The 22,706-nt window shown below is 39.8% G+C and overlaps 1 pseudogene; it reads right to left on the bottom strand.

Moving 5' to 3' along the window:
* Positions 1-7,800: 7,800 nt before the first annotated feature.
* On the bottom strand, positions 7,801-9,070 carry LOC128070895 (zinc finger protein 280B-like; annotated as a pseudogene).
* Positions 9,071-22,706: the final 13,636 nt, after the last annotated feature.

The following is a 22,706-nucleotide window of genomic DNA, read 5'->3' as shown; positions in this document are numbered from 1 at the left end:
GGGAAGGCAATGCCAAAGAATGCTCAAACGACTGCCCAGTTGCACTCTTCTCACATGATAGTAAAATAATGCTCAAAATTCTCCAAGCCAGGTTTCAACAATAGATGAATCGTGAACTTTCAGACGTTCAAGCTGGTTTTAGAAAAGGCAGAGGAACCAGAGATCAAATTGCCAACATCCGCCGGATCATTGAAAAAGCAAGAGAGTTCCAGATAAACATCTATTTCTGCTTCATTGACTATGCCAAAGTGCTGGGGTCCAGCCTCAGCAGAGTCCAGGGATACCCTAAGGATGGACGATGTTGGCGAATGAATGAATGAATGACACAGGGTGACCAAGCTTTAGCGAGGGAGGCCTGTCACGTTATTTTCAGAGACGGCTTTTATACCCTGAGTTGTACACTGAGCGAAGTGAAAAATGTAGAGTCAACTCAACATTCCATCAGTATTAACTTTTATCAATACCAGGTTCTTTCCTGCAAGAGTCTTATTTATTCTACATTATCTTCTGGCCCGGACGCCTGTTGATATTTTATAACCTCTTTTTGATAAGATGCTGGGGGCCAGCACGGGAGATCCCACCCATGACAAAGTCATGTGGAGAGACCTGATGGGCAAGGTGAGTCAGGTCTCAAGGGGTCCCCTGCCTGAGCATCTACCCTGAAACCAAAATCTGTCTGTTTACTGTCTGCTATACTATACTCTTCTGACATAACAGGGGCCTATCCCTGAAAGAGTTAATTCAGAGCTCCAGGTAACAGTCTCCCGCATATAAAAATAATGTCTCAGTTTAAACCCATTTGATGGCTTTCTAACTTACCTGACCGGTCTGCCAGGACTTTTACAACTTGTGATTGTTTACAGCCCCCTAACCGTGAGAGGCACAAAGCTTAAAATATCTTAAAGATATAGAGACTTTTAGAGTTAAGAATTAGTTTGGTGAAGAGTTTGTTGAGTTAATGTTTGCTGCCAGGCCCCCATATCGTTTCTTTTAGGCACCTGGGAGGATATTAATCAATGTAATCAGGATGCAGAAATAGCAATACTAGACTTTTGAGTTAATGAATTTTCTCTTTGTTATAAATCACTGTGCTTCTCTTTCATTGTTATAAATTGTTGTGTCCTTGCTATGTAAGAATGTAACTTTAGTGCTTTCTGAGAGTGGCACCAGACTTTGGGAAGAACAATATTATTATCCTTATCAGAAAAGGGCTGTAAAATGCTAATTGGCCTTCCGGCCATAAGATGACGTAAATCATCTAAGGCTTGTATATGCAACTAGGTATGCAGAGAGAAAGCCTGGTTTCTATAAGAGTCAGGGCTGTTGACACTGCATAATTTTGTATTATCCATTGATCTCTATGCACAATCAAAAGTATAAAAGGCCTTTTCAGAAAATAGAGGATGGGCTAGTCACTGGAAAGACTGGTTTCCCCCGTGTCTTTATTTTCAGGCTGAATTCCCATCTGGGGTGTGGAGGCTCTCTGAGTCTACTTACTTGCCCTGGTTTCTAAGACCCATGCAAGAGGGAGCCTAAGGCGGGGCACCCTCCGCTATTCAAGTGGATGCTGGTGACCTAACATAGACAGGGCAAGTTCCTTGTCTTGGAACTTTATTGGTTTTCCATGGAAACCAAGTTATTAAGCCTCTTTTCTCCACTACACTACACTACACTACACTATTTCCTACTACACTATTTCTTCTCAATCTCTTTTATATTTTTAAATAAATAAGTTTTTCCTCACCAAGCCATCCCCACTTCGAATTACCCTGGATCCACCGGGGCTGGACCCCGGCAATAAAGGTTGGTCAGCCAGAAATATAATTTTCCCTTGAAGCGTTTCTTCTTAAATTCCTAGCCTGCATTGTCACCCTTAAAGTACAGAGTTACATTTTTATGGAGCAAAGATTTAGTGGGTTACAGCAAAGAGAACTTACTAACTCAAAGTCTAATGTTGCTAATGCTAAGGCTACTGCTTGTTTCTTCTACATCCTAACTATATGCACTCCCAGGAACAGAATAGATAAGGAATGTGGGAATTTGGCAGCAAGCATTGGCTCAACAATGTTGCAAGAATCTGGATAAACCTGCCAAGAAAGCTAGAATGCTAACAGAGGGTTTGAAATACTCCTTTCATGCCCAGGAGATTTATCAACTAGAGCCTAAGTTGATTTTTTTTTTTTTTTTCCCCCAGAGAATGGTGGTTGGGGATAGCCCACTGTTAATGTTGGAAGAGTTGGTGAAAGGCATAAAATAGGAAGACAGACAGATTCTGATTTGGGGGTAGATGCTCAAGCATATCGAGGGGGTCCCTCAAGTCCTGATCTGTCTTGCTCGACAGGTCTCTCCACATGACCTTGTCATGGATGGGATTGGCTCAGGGAGTCCCTAGAGTCCTGCATGATCTTGTCATGGGTGGGATCTCCCCTGCTGGCTCCCAGCACCAAAGCCTTTGACAGTGTGGATCACAACAAACTGTGGAAAACTCTGAAAAAGATGGGAATACCAAACCACCTCACCTGTCTCTTGATAAATCTATATGCAGGTCAGGAAGCAACAGTTTGAGCTGGACATGAAACAAAAGACTGGTTCCAAATAGGAAAAGGAGCACATCAAGCCTATATATTGTCACACTGCTTATTTAACATATGCAGAGTACATAATGAGAAATGCTGGGCTGGAAGAAGGACAAGCTGGAAACAAGATTGCTGGGAGAAATATCAATAACCTCAGATATGGAGATGACACCACCCTTATGGCAGAAAGTGAAGAGGAACTAAAAAGCCTCTTGATGAAAATGAAAGAGGAGAGTGGAAAAGTTGGCTTAAAGCTCAACATTGAGAAAACTAATATCATGGCATCCAGTCCCATCATTTCACGGGAAACAGATGGGGAAACAGTGGAAACAGTGTCAGACTTTATATTTTTGGGCTCCAAAATCACTGCAGATGGTGACTGCAGCCATGAAATTAAAAGACGCTTACTCCTTGTAAGAAAAGTCATGACCAATCTAGATAGCAGATTGAAAAGCAGAGTCATTACTTTGCCAACAAAGGTCTGTCTAGTCAAGGCTATGGTTTTTCCAGTGGTCATGTATGGATGTGAGATTTGGACTGTGAAGAAGGTTGAGTGCTGAAGAATTGATGCTTTTGAATTGTGGTGTTGGAGAAGACTCTTGAGAGTCCCTTGGACTGCAAGGAGATCCAACCAGTCCATTCTGAAGGAGATCAGCTCTGGGATTTCTTTGAAAGGAATGATGCTAAAGCTGAAACTCCAGTACTTTGGCCACCTCATGCGAATAAATGACTCACTGGAAACAACTCTGATGCTGGGAGGGATTGGGGTCAGGAGGAGAAGGGGGCGAGAGAGGATGAGATGGCTGGATGGCATCACGGACTGAATGGACATGAGTCTGAAAGAACTCAAGGAGTTGGTGATGGACAGGGAGGCCTGGCGTGCTGAGATACATGTGGTCGCAAATAGTCGGACACGACTGAACAACTGAACTGAACTGAACTGATACATAAAAATATTTTGAGTTCAGACAAAATTTCTATTTAAATAAAGGTAGGTCAAGTTCTAAACCTTTTATAAAAAAAGTGAAAAAATAAATAGTATCATGTAATAACCTATAAATGGAAAGGAACCTAAAGAAAGGATATGTTCTACATAATTCAATCACTCTGATATACATCAGAAACACAACACTGTAAATCAAATATATTTCCATAAAAATTTGCAAATAAATCTTTTAAAGTACAAGGTTATAAAAAAATCCTAAAGAAAGAAGGTATATATGAATGCAACAAAAATATAAAACAACCAATATAAAACTTGTTGGGATAATAAAACAAGAGCTGCTACTTGGAAAAAGTAAATGAGATACATTGATACAACTGTGGCATATCTAATAAGGGGAAGAGGAAGTTAATTCCAATACTAAAAACGAGAAATAGTATGGCATTCTGAGAGGATAATATTCAGCCATGAGTGGAATTACTTTTGTTTCAGGGAAGGTCCAGTCAAGCAAAAACCAGGGAAAAGAAAGGAGGAAGGAAGGAAAGAAAGAGGAAGAGAGACAGGGGAAGAAAGGAAGAAAAACAAAGGAAGGGAGTAAGAAAGAAAAGTAAATGTCTCAACAGATGTTGTAAACTAAAAAAACAATTATCTTTAAATTCTAAAACAGAAATAGAAATTTATTAAGCCATATACTCACTGCCTTTGATGAAACTAATAACAAGAAATCCCATTTACACATCACTGTTTAGAAGTCCTGGCCAACAAAATAAAATAAGTTTTAAAAAACTAAAGGTATGCCATGTTATTTGTAGAAAGACAGATAGCAGAAATAATTTTTAAAAAATTTATTACTATATTAATTTTACTTATAAGTTTTGGCACCATAAATAATAAATTTTATCTGAAAAAAAACAAGCAAAATAGACAAGGAAATTCACAAAGGCCAATAATAAAACAGTAATCTTGACAGACAGATATTCAATGTATTTGTAAACAAATGACATTGCCTTAAAAATATAGTGGTATCAATAGAAAAACAGAGAAAGCTCCTGAAAGGACTCAACTCACTATTAAGTATCTTTTATTTGCAGGCACAGAAACTGACTCAAGTTAATTCTAAGAAGCAAAGCCCTGATGTTATTATCTCTTCTCAGTTTTTCTTTTTGTGAAAATCTAGGAAATTTAGTTTGGAAAGGGAAGAAGAAGGTAGAGACTTAAAGTGCCTTTAAGGAGTAGGAAGAAAGGGAGGGGGTTGGAGATTTCATTGTGTGATTTGAACAGCATTGGTGAAGCTCAAACAAGGGAGGTAGCAAGCCATGCAGGCCTAGGGGAAGAGCATTTCCAGAACAGCAGGTGCAGTCTTTGGATCGGGAAGAAATGGAATTTTCCAAGGAAAAGCAAGGCCAGTGTCGCCAAAAACAGTGCAGCAGTGAGGAAAATAGTTGAGTAGAGTGACAGAGAATGGAAGAGAGGAGGTAGTCAGGGTCCACATCACTGGAACCTTTTTCAGTTCAGTTCACTTCAGTCACTCAGTCGTGTCCAATTCTTTGAGACCCCATGAATTGCAGCATATCACAACTCCCTGTCAACCATCAACTCCTGGAGTTCACCCAAATTCATGTCCATTGAGTCGGTGATGCCATCCAGCCGTCATCCCCTTCTCCTGCCTCCAATCCCTCTCAGCAGTAGTTGGCAATAAATAACAACTTGTACTCCTTAGGAACAAAATACAGAGCAGACAACAGTAACAGTGTTGATAACACTAAGCAACAATAAAAACACACTTCATAGTTTTACTATAGAAATAGACTAAAGGAGATACGTATGCAAAAGTCTGCACATTTAATTATACATAGAAGTCTTCACCTGAGACCAGAACACACACATACAGACTCTTTCTACAACTAAAGAAAGTGTTTTAAGCTGAAACTTAGTAAAGTGCTTTGGCAAAGGCAAACTAACTGGAAAGGCCTAGTATTCAAAGTGCAAATCAATCAATCAAGCACTGAGTAAATAAATACAATAGAATTTACATTCAGGAAATTAAATGCAGACAACAGACTCACTACAGCTTAGTTATCTGCAGTCCTTCCTCTTCAGTTCTGAGAGTTATGCTAAGCCCTTGGTGATTATCACTTTCCAGCATTTTGGAAAGCTTACAGAATTTAAATAAACTGAGGAGGGAGAAAAAAATAACTGGGCAGAGATAAAGAGGAAGAGAAAGAAAGAGGAAACAGAGAGATTTCTCCTGGCATAGGTCTACAGCCAGGATCCCAGCTTCCTTGAATGGTGCAAAGAGACTGCTAGGTATCTGTGCCAGAAGTGGAGAAGGGATGGCATTAAAACATGCCTAAGGAGACTCAACTCCAGGAAACCACAGAGGCAGCCAAGTGTGCTGATGTTCAGGAGTCAATTCTTAGAGGGTACCCCACAGGTCTGTGAAAGTGCCCTTGGAGATCGCGAGAAAAAAAGTTTCCACAAGTATAAACACAGATTAGATAGTTAAGGATAGATTAGAGGAAGGATAATAACTCCATGACCTGATAATTACTGAAATCAACAAGACAATTCTTGCACATCAAACGGTGTCAGGTGAGACTGAAACTCAGTATTACTGTGATAAAATGGGAAATTACACACACAAAGAAGTGACTATTAACTGTAATACATTCGTGTCCAAGGCAATATAAGATACAACCTGAAATCTTCACATGTTCCACTAGGGTAAGAGACACGTAACTGGAAAAGCTAAGGAAAAGTTCTATAAGGGGTTTAATCACCCTGGGATATTTTTATCCACTACATTTACTATTTTTGGACAACTCCATTGTAGCTCAAGGGGAAGAGAATTTAGCCCAATTTATAAACTGAACAGATTCCCTATGTTTGAGCCTTTTCAGTTAAAACTATGGGTCCAGGACACATGGGTCCAGGACAAATAAAACTGGACATCAAGACTTTTGTCCTTGAATCTTAATTTGCTTTACTACTGTGACTGAGACAGACATGGCTACTTCACTCTGACTAAAGGCAAGCCAAATGGGAAAGGGGACAGAATCAATCAAATTCGCCTTCTGATCACTCAACAGGAGGTCCACAGGCACCAGGCCTCATTCTGTTAACTACATCTGCTTCTCCAACTGCATTCAATGATACACAGGGCCTGCTTGATGCCTGCAGGGGACCCTCAACAAACACAGGCATTTTAATGGTTGGCGTCCTTGAGATGTCCCTGGGCTGGGTAAAGATACTCTAAGACAGTGTTCCTTCTTCCATGGTGCCATGCCTGGAGTGACTGTGTGCCTCTTCCTCAACTGGGACAAGAAGCCACAGCTCTCTGCTGACTAAACCCCATGTCTGCTCCAAACTCACATCACAGCTTCTCCATCAACTTCTCCACACCAGGCTTTCAGAGCCAGGTTATCTTAGATCAGCACAACAGAGGCACTTCAGAGAGTTCAGCAGCACAGGGGACCATATAATAACAAAGCCATTCCAATCTGCCTGTAAGTTAATACTGAGATCTTCAAGGCAAGAAAACAATTGAAAATTATGTTGCTAAAACACTTACAGATTATATGTATACTAGAGCTTTCAAACTTACAAATAACATGAAATACCAACATAGGTTGTTACTTTTCCTCTCTCCCCCTCTCTAATTCTCTCTCTCACACCCACACACTTTTTACGTTTTAAGATAATTATATGAAAAACAGGTAATATATTTTAAAATAACATCTCAACATTCAGATCAAACAAAACTGTACTTCATGATTAAAAATAACACATAAATTACTGTTTTCACTATATTTGATACTATGAATAATGTTATAATTTAGATTTTTTTGTTTTTAATGGGGTTTTTAACTTTGACTGAAATACTTGCTTCAGACTTCCTGAAAGTAGAATTAATGTGTTTTTTGTTTTTTTGTTTTTTTTTTTTAATGCCTAGTTTTACATTTGGGGAGTGATGGTTCAGAATCAGATGTGTTCACAGTAATGGATGCGCTACTTCCACCAATCCTGGTTGAAGAGGTTCCAGTGATAACTGAATAACAAACAACTTTTGTTTCAGGAGGTAATCCTTCTAGCTGCTTATGCTTCTTAAACATTTGATGACACTGGGTCTTGTGCTCCATTTTTCCTTTGAAAGTTAAAAACTATAGCTGACATTTGGAACACTGGTGAAAACTCTCTACTCAGTGCCCTCAATGATGACTCACGTATGGTGCTGCAGTTTTCAAACTTTTGAGACAAAACATGCAAAGCAAATTCTTAGTGTTACCATGGTATGCTCTGAAATGTGCATCCACATCTGCAAAGACTGATGATCTGTAATCGGAAACCTGGCATACATAGGGCATTTCACCAGGCTTATGATTGTCTTTCATGTGCTCTAACAGAACCTGATCTGTCTCAAAAGACAACTCACAGATTTGACAGACTGCAGAGAGGTCCTGCAAAGTGTGGACACTTTCAGTGTGACACTGCAGCTGGAAGGGAGTAGGAAACTAGCGGTGGGAGTGGTGGTTTTTCCAGCTGTCACCTCTCTGCCTCTTAACTTCCAAATGGTGCTTCATGTGATTTAGAACTTTGACATTTTTTAGAACTTTCAAGCAGCTGAGGCATTTAAACGCTGTGTGAGTCTTAGGTTCTGGCTGCCCATCTCCTATATGCTGTGCATAGTAGAAGTCACGAAATAACGCAATCAGATTTCCTTCTGTGGGATCAACAATCTTGTTTTGACTTGCTAACCTTGGAAAATCCATTTTTGTCAGTCCATTTTCTCCTAAAGGACTAACAGGCTTGCAATGAACATTGTACCTTGGAAAAGCTGTTGGAAAAGGTTCTCCATTCTGAACATGGCTTAATGAGGTATGAACACTGTCTGGTGTGCTTTGCTCAGTAGTCAATGTATGAAAAATACCTGAAAGGGACAAAGTTAAAGAATATTCCTCTATAATTCCATCACTGAGTTTAGGCCTTTTGGGATTTGTACTATTTGTTTCAGAAGTGGAAAGTTGCTTTGACACATGAGGACTTTTATTCATATCTCCTGCAGAAACTGCTGTTTCTACTGGATGCTGCAATGAACTGGTGAAGGTAATCAAAGGAGAACATAACTCTGAAAAGCTATCAGGCACTATTTGTAGTGAAATATTTTTATAATCAGCTTCAGACAAAGGCTTAATAATAACAGAACTAAGTGTTGATCTTGATTCAGAGTCAGAAACTGGCAAGACAGTCTTTGCTGCTGATGTGGGAGTCAATGACTAACAGGCTGTAATTTGTGAGCATTATCTTTCCTGAAGTGACCATACCTTTTTCTCCTTGAACATGAACCTGGAGTAACTATGTTCAATATGTTTGAAATGACTGGTTTTGAATTCGATGTCATCCCAACAAAGATCATATTAGCATCTTCATTTACATGTTCCACTCCAACCAAGATCAGTTCATCATCATCATCATCTACTTGTTTGGTTTCTCCCTCGCTTTTCTGCGGTTCTGGCTCTTGTTCCTCTTCACATAACATACACGGTGGTTCCATATTTTAAATATATATATATTTTTTTTATTCCTGAAGAGTGTGGCCACAAGTCCCAGTGATTTCTTTATATAAACTGCCACCTAAGTATAAATATACTACATATTAGTTAAGTACAGAAAAATGTGCTACTTGATTATCTCCAAAACTCTAGGGTAGTTATAAACACCCTTATCATACAGATAAAGTCATTGAGCATCAAAGAGACTAAATGACAGTTGAAAAACATATGACTACAAGTCTACATGACTCTAGAATCATAGCTTTGTCCTATGTTCATCTTAGTCTCTTCTATTTAAAAACAAAAACAAAAGAAAAAAAAGAAAAAAACACCACTGATCATGGGGGAAAATCACATGTAAAGGACGAGTATTTTTACAAAAGCACTATTGTACAGTGTTTAGAAACATGGACTTCAGAGTCAAAGAAAATTGAGCTGGAATTCTTAAGTTAGCCACACACCAGTTGCATCTATTTAGGCAAATTTATAACTTTTAAATCTGTTTCTGTATCTTAAAGACAAACATGCTTATTTCTTAGACTTAAGGTTAACAGCTCTTTTTAAAAAGTGTCAGCTATTCAATGGCATGTTTTGTAGTAAAATTGGAAGAAAACGTATCTTAAATGCACATTACAACTGATTCACACATACTAATTTCATAAATGTTAATACAGAAAATAGGTAGCAAATTCAAAGTATAAAGTATCTATACATAGTTAACAAAAAGCACAATTCAATGTCAAGCACTTAATACAGGCCTAGCAAATTGAGAATGAACTCTCTTGATAATCTCACCTCAATTCCACACTGATATATCCTAAATATCTCCCCCTAATCCTGACTAAACTTAAATTCAACAATGCTTCATCCTTCACTCCACATGTCTCTTCCCCACATAGCAGCAAAAGTGATGCCACTGTTTCTCCAATAACAGTATCACACAGAGACATCACAGACACACACAACTGATATCCCTTATGAATACAGAGGCAAGAGTCCTCAACAAAATACTGGCAAAAAAAAAAAAATCTAACAATATATAAAAATATTACATAACATGATCATGTGGAATTTATGAAGGTATGCAAAGTTGGTTCATTATACAAAAGTCAGTCTACATTTGCCATTTTAATTTTTAAAAAGGACAAAAAACACATCTGCCTGCCAAAAAAGCATTTTCCTGAATCTAGCACCTTTTCATTATAGGGGTTAAAAAAAAAAAAAAAAAAACAACTTAATAACCAAGAACAGAAGAGAACTTTCTCAATCAAAGGGTACCTGTGAAAGACCCACAGCTAACATCATACTTAATAATGAAAAACTGAAAGCTTTCCCTCTAAGATTGGGAACAACACAAGGATGTCTATTCTGCACTTTGGCTCAATATTATACTGGCAGTTCTGTAACCAGGGCAATCAGGTAAGAAAAAGGAGTTGCTGTTGCTATTGTTTTAAAAAAACAAAAACATCATTCAGAATGGAAAGGAAAAAGTCCAAGTATATTGGAGATAGCATACTTTTGTAGAGAAAATCCTGAAGAAACCAAAAGTATTACAATTAATAAAAATCTTGCAAAATACAAGATATTTTAAAATTCAATCACATTTCTATACAGTGGCAATAAATGTTCTGAAAATGAAGTTAAGTAAACACTTCAATCTACACTAGCACTAAAAAGAATACTTAGGAAGTCAGAAAGAGAAAGACAAATATCATATGGCATCACTTACATGTAGAATCTAATATGACACAAATGAACTTATCCAGGAAATAGAAACAGACTCACAGATATAGAGAGCAGACTATATGATTACCAAGAAGGAAAGGGTCAGGGAGGCATAGATTGGGAGCTGGTGATTAGCAGAGGCAAACTACAGTATTAATATATAGAATACATAAACAAAATCCTACTGTATAGCACAAGGAACTATACTCATATCTTGTGATAAACAATAATGGAAAAGCATATGAAAAAAATTGTGCGTGCATGTATGTGTGTATACATATGAAGGAAAAGAAATGTACGGGGAAGGAAAGGAAAGGACAATTGTTGGCAAGCATGTACAAAAACTGGATCTTTGTGTATTATGGATATATTTTAAAATGGTGCAACTGCTACAGAAAACAGTATAAAGGCTCCTCAAAAATTAAAAATAGAACTACCACATGATTCAAAAATTCCACTTCTGGATATAAATTCAAAAGGAGTTAACATGGGGTCTTGAGATATTTGCACAGCCATGCTCATGGCAGCATAAATCAAAACAACTAAGAGGTGGAAGCATCTAAATGTGCATCAAATGTGATATATACATACAATGAAATGTTATTTAGCCATACAAAGAAAATTCTGCCACATGCTACAACATGCATGATCCTTTAAGACATCAAGCTAAATGAAATAAGCCAGTTATAAAAAAGACAAATACTATGTTTCCACTTATATGAAACATCTAATATAACCAAGCAATAGAAAGGAAACAAAGAAGAACCACGGATTCCAGTGTCTAGGTAAACAGGGAAGAAAAAAGGAGTTGTTGTATAATGGGACAGGTGATGGGTACAGAATTTCAATTTTGGAAGATGAAAAGGTGTAGAGATCTGTTTCATAACAATGTGATAAGGAATTCCCTGGTAGCTCAGAGGTTAGGACTCCAAGCTTTCCTATCAGGGGCCTGGGTATGGTCCTCAACCAGGGAACTATCATGCAAGCTGCACAGCACAGTTAAAACAATGACAACAACAAAACAACATTGTGACTGTGTGTGTGTGTGTGTGTCTGTGTGTGTGTGTGTGTTAATCGCTCAGTCCTGTCTGACTCATTGCATTCCCATGGACTGTAGTCCACCAGGCTCCTTTGTCCATGGGATTCTCCAGGAAAGAATACTGAAATGGGCTGCCATTTCCTTCTCCAAAAAGGCTGATGAAAGTCTGTGAAATATTTAGCATGTAAAATGGTTACAGTGGTAAAATTTAAGTTACAAGTTTTTTATAACAATAAAAAAAGAAACAAAACATTTAACAATCAGGAAAATAATTTGAGTAGATTTTTCACCAAAGATGATATGCAAATGGCCAACAATCACAAAAATACTGCTTAACATGATTACGAGAATGTAAATCAAGCTCAGTGAGATACTCCTTCACACCCATTAGCTTGGCTATAATCAAAAAGAGGAATAATAACAAGTGCTGCAGAGGATGTGGAGAAAAGGAATCTTCAGATATTGTTGATGTAATTGCTGTAAAATGATACAACTTTGGAAAAGTGGTTTGTCAGTGCCTCAAAAATTAGAGTAGTCATATGATCCAGCAATTTCACTCTTTTGTATATATCCATAAAAACTGAAAAGGTTAAGTCCATGAAAAAACAATATTCACAGCAATATTACTCACAATAGCCACAAAGAGTATACCATCCAAATATTATCCATTAATTGATGAATGGATAAATCAACTGTGGTATAAGCTCAAAATGGACTACATGTAAACAATATACAATAATCATATACCATATTCAGCCATAGAAAAACATGCACTGCTATACATCCATGAAATGGATGAATCTTCAAAGTACACAAACTAGCGGACTTCCCTGGAGATCCAGTGTTTTAAGATTATGCACAGGTCCCATCCCTGGGCTGGGAAGTAAGATCCCACATGCCACACAGCTAAATAAATGAATACTTAAAAAGAAAATATGATATCTGAATAAAGCCAGACACAAAGGTCGCACACTGTATGCAGGAGAACTGTAGGTAGAAGATAAGCAGGAAAGAGAAGCACTGTGTAATCCAAATGAAATATTTTTGGGGGGAAGAGGAAATGAGCTACTCTGATAAAGGCTGCCAATAAATTAAATTAAAAACTAAAAATTGACCACTGAATTAAACATTTTGAATTCACTGGTGACTTTGACAAGAGTGGATTTAAAGGAAAATGAGAGAATTGGAGATAACAAATTCTAAACAACTCTGTAGCAGCTTATAATAAGCAAATATGAACTAAAAGAAGCAGAAGCAGGATGTTTCACCAAAAGATGGATTTTTCATGAGAGGTGACATTATAGTCAATCTGTTTGCTGATGGTAACTGTCCAGAGAAACAGAAAACTTAATCCAGGACAAAAAAGAGACTTGCTAGAATATCACTGAATAAACAAGAATTGAGTAGATCTAGAACACAAGAAGTGTACACAATCCAAAAAATTCCCTCACAGTAACAGAATTGAGATCATATTAAGACAGGTCAGCAAGGTGGATTAATGGGTATGGTAGCCAGCCTTCAAGATGACCCCAAGTGAATCACATCTCCTGATATTGTCACCCCTGTGTACTTCTCTCTCAAACTATCACAGGATTGACCTCTGAGACTAAGCAAATACAGAAGTGAAGATGTGTAACTTCTGAAAAAAGACTCTGCACTTTATCTTGGGTGCAAGTTCTTTCCTGAATCACTCATTCTGGGAAAACACAGAAGCCCCCACATGAGCAGCCCCCATATGAGCTAACACTTCGAGGGGCCCACAGAGGGAGGAGCTGAGGCTTCATGAGTATAGCCAAGTGGGAGAGCATAGATTCAACAAACCAAGTCTTCAGAGGTTGACAAACCAGGTAAAAGCTTGACTACAACCTCAGCAGAGACCCTGAGGCTAAACTACCCAACTGGATTCTATCAAGAGATAACATATGTAAGTTCTTTCAGACTATTCAATTTTGAGATAACATGTACAACAAAAACGTTTCGAGTTATAATATCATTTATATCATACACACACACAGAAGAGTTCTCCTATAAATATGGCAAAAATTTAAAAACACAAAACAAACCAAAACACCTAAAAACAGGAGTTGCCCGGCAGTCCAGTGTTTAGGACTCAGCCCTGTCACTGCCAGGATCCTGGGTTTGATCCCTGGTTGGGGAACTAATATCCTATGAACTTACATGGCGGGACCAAAACAAAACATGGCAACATTGATATGCTGTGAAGTTCAAAGCTGCACCAGCAATAGATAACTATAAAACAGAGCTGTAGGCACAAGTTGCCAGGCATAGAGCTACCTATGCTCTTCTTTACTGGCATGAAATGAACTCAGATGGTACCCGGCCCCCACCCAGTAGAGTTCAATTACTTAATGAAATGAAGCCCTTAAGGGTGCAGAAATGAGCAAGTAATCCCATGTAAACTTGTTAAATCACAACACATTTTCTCTAAATGAACACTTTATTCATTTATTCATTTGGCCATGCTGCTTGGCTTGTGGGATCCCAGTTCCCTGACCAGAGATGGAACCCAGATCACTGCAATGAAAGCTCAAAATTCTATACACCAGGCTGCCAGGGAACTCCCACACCTTCATTACTTTGATTTTGTAGCTAAAACCTTAGGATATAAGCATTGCCCAATTTTAGCCTCACCAAGTGGTAGGATTCAGCTCTACACACCTTGAAACCCTTGGTGCTACTACTTTTTCCTTTCAAGATGGCAGGAGAAAGCAAGCCACCAGCCTCCCTGCCTGTTTTTAAGGGTGCAACTCAGAGAGCTTCAGAGAGACCTGAACCATGATTGCCCTGAAGTCACCACCCGCAATCAGAACTCTCTCTCAACAGCAATGTGTCAGCCCATGAATGAAAGGAGAAAAACGAAAGGCAAGAAAGACACAACTTGGTTCCTTATTGTAAGGATGTCTGTCACCTCACCTCAGGGGCACACTGAAAACCTGTGTGCTGTAGACTATCCAGGCAGGAGAAGGTCACATCCTGGGGGCGGGCAGAGGGAAAGGTCAGGGTGTGTCACGTGTTCTGGGAATGTTCTATCCCTCAGGCCCTACTTGGTCCTATCCTATGGATGCTGACTAGGCGTCTCACACTCAACCAGAGCAAGTGACTGAACTCCTCTTCCCTGAGCTTCTTCCTCCCACCCCTGTTCTCTCAGTAACAAACAAACAAACAAATATCTCATCTGCCAGCTTCCCGAACCAAAGGCCTGAATCTCGGGGTCTACAGGGACAGGGGCAGACCTGGAGTCCGAGGAGAGGCAGAAGAAACAGGAAAATGACCAAGGAACTGCGGCAATGAAGAGGCCACTGATGTGTGTTTGTTTTTTTGTTTTTTTTTTTTCCTCTGCGTCTTCCTGACTATGCCTGGGTGCAGAACCAGGTCGGGCCTGATTCACAAACCAGCCACGAAGATTTTTCTGTGTGTGTTTAAATATATTAGGTTCCACAGGAGGCCTGGACGGAGGCCGGGAGCTTGTCAGGCCCTTCCCCGAAGCTAGCGCGTCCCACCCCTAGGGCAGACAGGCTGCCAGGGAGCAGTGCCCACCCAGACTAGAGAAGGGAGAGGGTGCAAGGGGCCTCGAGGCCTCTGGGCCCAGTCGCATGCTCCCTCCTGAGGGTCTGCGCGTTCTGACACGAAACCCCTGCGAGCGAGGCCCCGCGCATGTGGGTACCCGTGAAACCCTCCCCTCGACCCTCAGGCACCGCTTTGGCCGCACCATGCCCCAGTCCTTACCAGTCCCCTTTGGCGGCGATGCCAGAACTGCAGGCAGCTCACCTGGCCCTTGGCTGTTCCCCGGTAAGGCCTGAAGGGACGACGCCTTCTCAGTCTCGGGTCGCCGCGGTCACTGCTCCTACAGGGGATCCTGCTACCACAGATGATTGGCTGCCATGTGTAGGCGCCTGCAATCTGATTGGCCGCGAGGCCGAGTTGGGCGCATGCGTGTGTGGTGGCAACTCTGGCGGCAACCACTGGGGGAGTGGTCAGCCTGAACATGAATCTCAAGGATTTGGGGTCTGTCAAGATTGCACAGCTCACGGAAGCTGAGGCGCGAGGGGGAAGGCGGGGGGAAAGTACTGCACAGTCACCACGGCACAGGGCTGAGAGCGACATCCGAGTCTACCAGGTGAGTCAAGTGACGGTGTCCAGCACTCACGGAACTCAGGGGTGACCTGCCCTTTGCTTAAAGAACTTGACCATACACCTGGATCTTAAAGTCCCTCCTCTTGGAATTCCATTTGGATCACTGCAGGGTAGCCTGCCCCTGTTTTTGCGCAGGCTATAGTGAGCTGAGAATGAGCTTTACTTATTATTATTATTTTAGTATTAGAGCCTTACACTTTTAAATGGCTGAGGAAAACCGAAAAGAATATTATTTTCTGACGTGAAAATTGTGTGAAATTCAATTTTCAGCATCCTTAAAGTTGAGCAGGAACTTGACAGTTCCTTTGGTTATTGTCTATGGCTGAAAACTTGATTAATCGCCAAGTAACATATTCACAAAACCTAAAGTATTTCTTTTTTGGCCCTTTGCAGAGTCGTTTTTAAATGTCCTGTTCTGCTTTAAGTCTCCTAGTAGTCATACGGAGGAATAAAGTTTTGGTTTTGGTACAATATTTTCTTCTCGATTACATTCATTTTTCATTCTTTATTAATTTCATTCCTTCTTATCACTATAAGTTTGTTCTGTTGCTCATCTTTACAACTTTTTGAGATTTGTTTGTAACTCTTGTTTCTCTTATATGTAATGCTATAAATTTACCTTAATTTACTGTTGTTGTTCAACCCCTCAGTCATGTAGGACTCTTTACAACCCCAGGGACTACATGTGGCACACGAAGCTTCCCTGTCCTTCACTATCTCCTGGAGTTTACTCAAACTCATGTCCTTTGAGTTGGTGATATGATCCAACCATCTCCTCCTTTGCTGCCCACTTGTTCTTCTGTACTCAGTCTTTTCCAGTATCGAGGTCTTTTCCAATGAGTTGGCTTTTCACATCAGGTGGCCAAAGTATTGGATGCTCGGCATCAGCATCAGTCCTTGCAGTGAATACTCAGAGTTGATTTCCCTTAGGATTTACTGCTTGGATCTCCTTGCTGTCCAAGGGACTCTCAATAATCTTCTTCAACACCACAGTTCAAAAGCATCAATTCTTTGGCACTCAGCCTTCTTTATGATCCAACTGTGACATCCATACATGACTGCTGGAAAAACCATAGCTTTGACTAGACACACTGTCAGCGAAGTGATATTTCTGCTTTTCAATATGCTGTCTAGATTTGTCATATCTTTTCTTCCAAGGGGCAAATATCTTTTAATTTCGTGGCTGCAGTCACCATCCACAATCATTTTGGACCCCAAGAAAATAAAGTCTGTCACTGTTTCCATCATTTCCCCATACAAATTGTGTCCCACAATTTTTGCTGAATAGTATGTTCATTATCATTCACTTCCAAATATATCCTAATATGCTCTTCTTAAGACAACGATTATATATTGTATGGGCTTCCCTGGTCACTCAACAGTTAAAGAACTTTCCAGCCAATGCAGGAGACACAAGAGGCCCAGGTTCAATCCCAAGTCAGGAAGATCCCCTGGAGAAAATAATGGCAATCTGCTCCAGCAATCTTACCTGAAAATTCCATGGAGATATATATTATGTATTAATATATTTATTGATATTTTCCAAATGAATGGCATTTTACAAGATCTCCTTTGTCAATTGCTCATTATTGCATTATGGTCAGATCACACAGTCTAAATATTATTGATCCTTTGTATTTGAAGATTTCCATTCAGTTAAGTATACCATACTTTAGATTTCCATTCCAGTGAAGTCAAAATGAAGTGGGTGTTACGTAGAGAAAATACTTGCAATGTCTAAAATGTATATATGTGAAATGACCTCCTTTAAGCCTCATAATTATTCCAGCATCATTCAGTAGGGTAAATTTAACTAAGTTCCAGGTTTTATTCAAAATTTACCAGTTTTCCCACACATGTTCTTTTCCAGTTTCATATTCCCATATAGGATACCAAACTAAATGAGGATATATACTGAAAAGCTCCAGATACCTCCCTTAGCTTACTCTGGTCTATAGCAGTTTCTTAAACTTTCCTTTCTTTTCATGAATTTTGACAATTTTCAGGAGTCCTTCAGGGACAGGTATTTTGCAGAAAGACTGTCAATATGAGTTTGATATATTTCTCCTGGTTACGCTGGGGTTTATATTTTTGGAACTATACCTCCAAGGAAATATATCTTTCTCATCACTTCCCATCAAGGATTCACACTATCAATATGACTTACCACTATTTCCTGCTATAAAGTTATCTCCTTTCCCCTGACATATTCTGTTCTTGGAAACAAGTCGCTAAACCAAGCCTACGTTTAGGGAAGGGCATGGGCTCTCGTCTTAAGGAAAATGTCTAAGGGATACACAAATTACTGAGTATACAGGTTAATTGAAACTCAGTTATAAGGAAGATCTGGTTCTTCTAGCCATATCTTTTAATTTTAAATTAATTAAATTAAGTAAAAATAAAGATTCACTAGGGTTCCCAGGTGGTGCTAATGATCAAGAAACTGCCTACCAATGCAGGAGATGTGAAAGACACAACTTAATCCCTGGGTCAGAAAGATTCCTTGGAAAGGGAAATGGCAACCCACTCCAGTATTATTGCCTGGAGAATCCCATGGACAGAGGAGCCTGGCAAGCTATAGTCCATGGTGTCACAAAAAGTTGGACAGCACTGAAGCTACTGAGCACATGCAAAGAATTAATACCTCAGCCACACTAGCAACATTTTAACATTTCCAAAGTAGCATATCACACAAGGAAATAGGAAACATTTTCATTGAGAATTCCCTAGTGATCTAGTAGTTAAAGCTTTGTGCTTCCACTGCAGGGGGCAGAGATTCTATTCCTGGTTGAAGATCTAAGATGCTTTAAGCCTCACAGTAAGGCAATAAAAACAATTCCTACAAGATGAACACTCCTTCTAAAAAAATCAGAAAAAGGATACAAATAGGTCACTTCACAGAAGAGAAAAATATGCATTTATATCTGTGAAAAGCTGATCATCCTTATTAGGGAATACATGTAACAGTTATTTAAAAATTTTCTATTGCTGCAGAAACTTCCGTGAATAGCACTGACTTGGATCATTGTTTTGCCAACCTTTCTTCTTTTTCATTCGTAATGCATGTTAATACATGAAACTGCTTTAGCTCTGTCTCAAAAGATTTGCTATTGTCAATATCATTCAGTACAAATATTTTATTTTATCCATAACAATTTCTCTTAGGAGCTGCAAGTTATTTAGGTTCAGAAGCAGGAGCAGGAGGAGCCTCAGTTCAGTTCAATTCAGTTGCTCAGTCATGTCCGACTCTTTGCAACCCCATGAATCGCAGCATGCCAGGCCTCCCTGTCCATCATCAACTCCCGGAGTTCACTCAGACTCACGTCCATCGAGTCAGCGACACCATTCAGCCATCTCATCCTCTCTCGTCCCCTTCTCCTCCTACCCCCAGTCCCTCGCTGCATCAGAGTCTTTTCCAATGAGTCAACTCTTTGCATGAGGTAGCCAAAGTACTGGAGTTTCAGCTTTAGCATCATTCCTTCCAAAGAAGTCCCAGGGCTGATCTCCTTCAGAGTAGACTGGTTGGATCTCCTTGCAGTCCAAGGGACTCTCAAGATTCTTCTCCAACACCACAGTTCAAAAGCATCAATTATTCGGCACTCTCTTCTTCACAGTCCAACTCTCACATGCATACATGACCACAGGAAAAACCAAAGCCTTGACTAGACGGACCTTAGTCGGCAAAGAGATGTCTCTGCTTTTTAATATACTATCTAGGTTGGTCATAACTTTTCTTCCAAGGAGTAAGCCTAAACCACAACATTAAAGAGGCTTGTCAATTACAGAGGTACCACATTTGCACTTTGGTTTCCTGGCAATCCTTACTCTGTCCTCAGCCTGCTTGCAGTTATATTGCTTCATTTTCCAACGTTGGGAATTGTTTCCTCCTTAATGATCTTTCTGGGGTTTTGTTTGGCCATACCATGGAATCTGTGGGATCTTTGTTCCACAACCAGGTGTGGAACCCTGGCCATTGGCAGTGAAAACATTCAAGTCCTATCCTCTGAACCAACAGGGAATTCTCATATATTTTTCTTTATTTCTATCAAATATGTATAAATTTACTTGAGTATACCTGGTCTTAGTTACAGCACAAGGGCTCTTCAGTCTTCATTTTAGCATGTGGGATGCAGGATTTTTAATTGTCCCATGTGGTATTTTAAGTTGCACCAGTCCATTCTGAAGGAGATTAGCCCTGGGATTTCTTTGGAAGGAATGATGCTAAAGCTGAAACTCCAGTACTTTGGCCACCTCATGCGAAGAGTTAATTTATTGGAAAAGAGACTTTGATGCTGGGAGGGATTGGGGGCAGGAGGAGAAGGGGACATGAGAGGATGAGATGGCTGGATGGCATCACCGATTCGATGGATGAGAGTCTGAGTGAACTCCAGGAGTTGGTGATGGACAGGAAGGCCTGGTGTGCTGCGATTCATGGGGTCACAGAGAGTTGGACACGACTGAGCGACTGAACTGAACTGAACTGAACTGAGCTGATGTTGGATCGAATACCCCAAGCAGGGAATAAACTTGGACTCCCTAATTTGGGAGCACAGAGTCTTACCACTGGACTACAGGGATGTCCTTCCCATGATCGAACCCAGGTCTCTTGCATTGCAAGTGCAGTTCTTACTGTCTGAGCCACCATAGCTTTGACTATAGGAACTTTGGGCAGCAGAGTGATGCCTGCCTCTGCTTTTATTTATTTCTTTTTAATGCTGTCTAGGTTTTTTGTAGTTTTTCTCCCAAAGAGCAAGATTCTTTTAATTTTGTGGCTACATTCACCATCCACAGTGCTTTTGGAGCCCAAGAAAATAAAATCTGCTGTTGTTTTCACTTTTTCTCCATTTGTTTGTCATGAAGTGATGGGACCAGATGTGGCGATCTTCATTTTTTTTTAATGTTGAGTTTTAAGTCAGCCTTTCATTCTCCTCTTTCACCCCTATCAAGAGGCTCTTCATTTTCTACTATTAGAGTGGTATCTTCTGCATATCTGACATTGTTGATATTTCTCCCAGCAAACTTTATTCCAGATTGTGCTTCATCCAGCCCAGAGTTTTTCATGATGTACTCTGCATATGAGTTAAATAATCAGGGTGACAATATACAATCTTGATGTACTCCTTTCCCTATTTGGAACCAGTCTGTTGTTCCATGTCCAGTTCTAACTGTTGCTTCTTGACCGGAATACAGATTTCTCAAGAGGCAAGTCAGGTGGTCTGGTATTCTTATTTCTTTAAGAATTCTCTAGAGTTTGTTGTGGTCCACACAGTCAAAGGTCTCATCACGTCATGGCAAATAGATGAGGCAACAATGGAAACAGTGACAGACTTTATTTTCTTGAGCTCCAAAATCACTGCAGATGGTGACTGCAGCCATGAAATTAAAAGATACTTGCTCCTTGGAAGAAAAGCTGTGACAAACCTAGATGGCATATTGGATATAAGAGACATTACTTTGCCGACAAAGGTTTGTGTAGTCAAAGATATAGTTCTTTCACTAGTCATGTATGGATGTGAGTGGTGGACCATAAGGAGGGCTGAACACCAAAGAATTTATGCTTTTGAACTGTGGTGTTGGAGAAGATTCTTGAGAGTCTCTTGGATCTAGGGAGATCAAGCCAGTAAGTCCTACAGGAAATCAACTCTGAATATTCACTGGAAGGACTGATGCTGAAAGTGAAGCTCCAATACTTTGGCCACCTTATGGGAAAAGATGACTCAGAATACACCCTAATGCTAGAAAAGATTGAAGGCAGGAGGAGAACGGGATGACACTGAATGAGACGGTTGGATGGTATCACAGACTCAATGGACTTGAGCTTGAGCAAGCTCCAAGAGATGGTGAAGGACAGAGAAGCCTGGTGTATTACAATCCATGGGGTCACAAAGAGTACACACGACTGCACAACAACACATTATTGTTTGTCTTGCTTAATTTTTTTATTGTTTCTGCAGTTTTTCACTTCTAATTAAACTTGTTCTTTGAATTTCAAGGGAGGTCTAGGACCTGTAGTTTTTCCACAAATGAGAGACAGGGTACATTGGTAGGTTTGGTGGGGATGGTCTGTCCCTGGGAAAGCCCTGCAGGGTTCTACTCAGTTACATGATGAAACAGACTGACAATGCCAAGTATTTGGTAGAAATGAAAATGCCAATGTGTATTAGTCGTAATACATGTTGCTTCAATCACTTTGAAAAAGCATTTGCCTGTACCTGCATATTATAATGGCTCAGTCAGTAACAAATCTGCCTGCAATGCCAGAGACTCAGGTTTGAACCTTGGGTCAGGAAAATCCTCTGGAGAAGGAAATGCCAACCCATTGTGGTATTCTTGCCTGGGAAAACCCATGGACAGAGGAGTCTGGTGGGCTAGAGTCTATGGGGTTGAAAAAGTCAAATACCACTTAGCAACTAAACCATTACCACATCCATTATCAGCAAATCTCATATCTAGACATACAGATAGAGTTATCCCTGATAAATTACTATGAAAGAGATACACAGGTTCATAGGTGGCTTATTCAAAAAGGCAAAATAAGAGTCTCAAATTTCAGGCACAGTAAAAAATTCTACCCAGCAATAAAAAAAGAATGTTCCACAGCTACATACGATAAGAATGCATCTCACTTATTTAAAAGAAAACCAGGACCAGGGGAACAGAAACTGTATTGTGTGATTCTATTTATTTAAAGTTTGAAAAAAGAAAAACGAATCTCTGGT

The sequence above is a fragment of the Budorcas taxicolor genome, chromosome Y (assembly GCF_023091745.1).
Source record: "Budorcas taxicolor isolate Tak-1 chromosome Y, Takin1.1, whole genome shotgun sequence".
Lineage (NCBI taxonomy): Eukaryota > Metazoa > Chordata > Mammalia > Artiodactyla > Bovidae > Budorcas > Budorcas taxicolor.
Note: the sequence above shows the minus strand (reverse complement) of the source record. Positions and strands in the feature narration are given on the sequence as shown.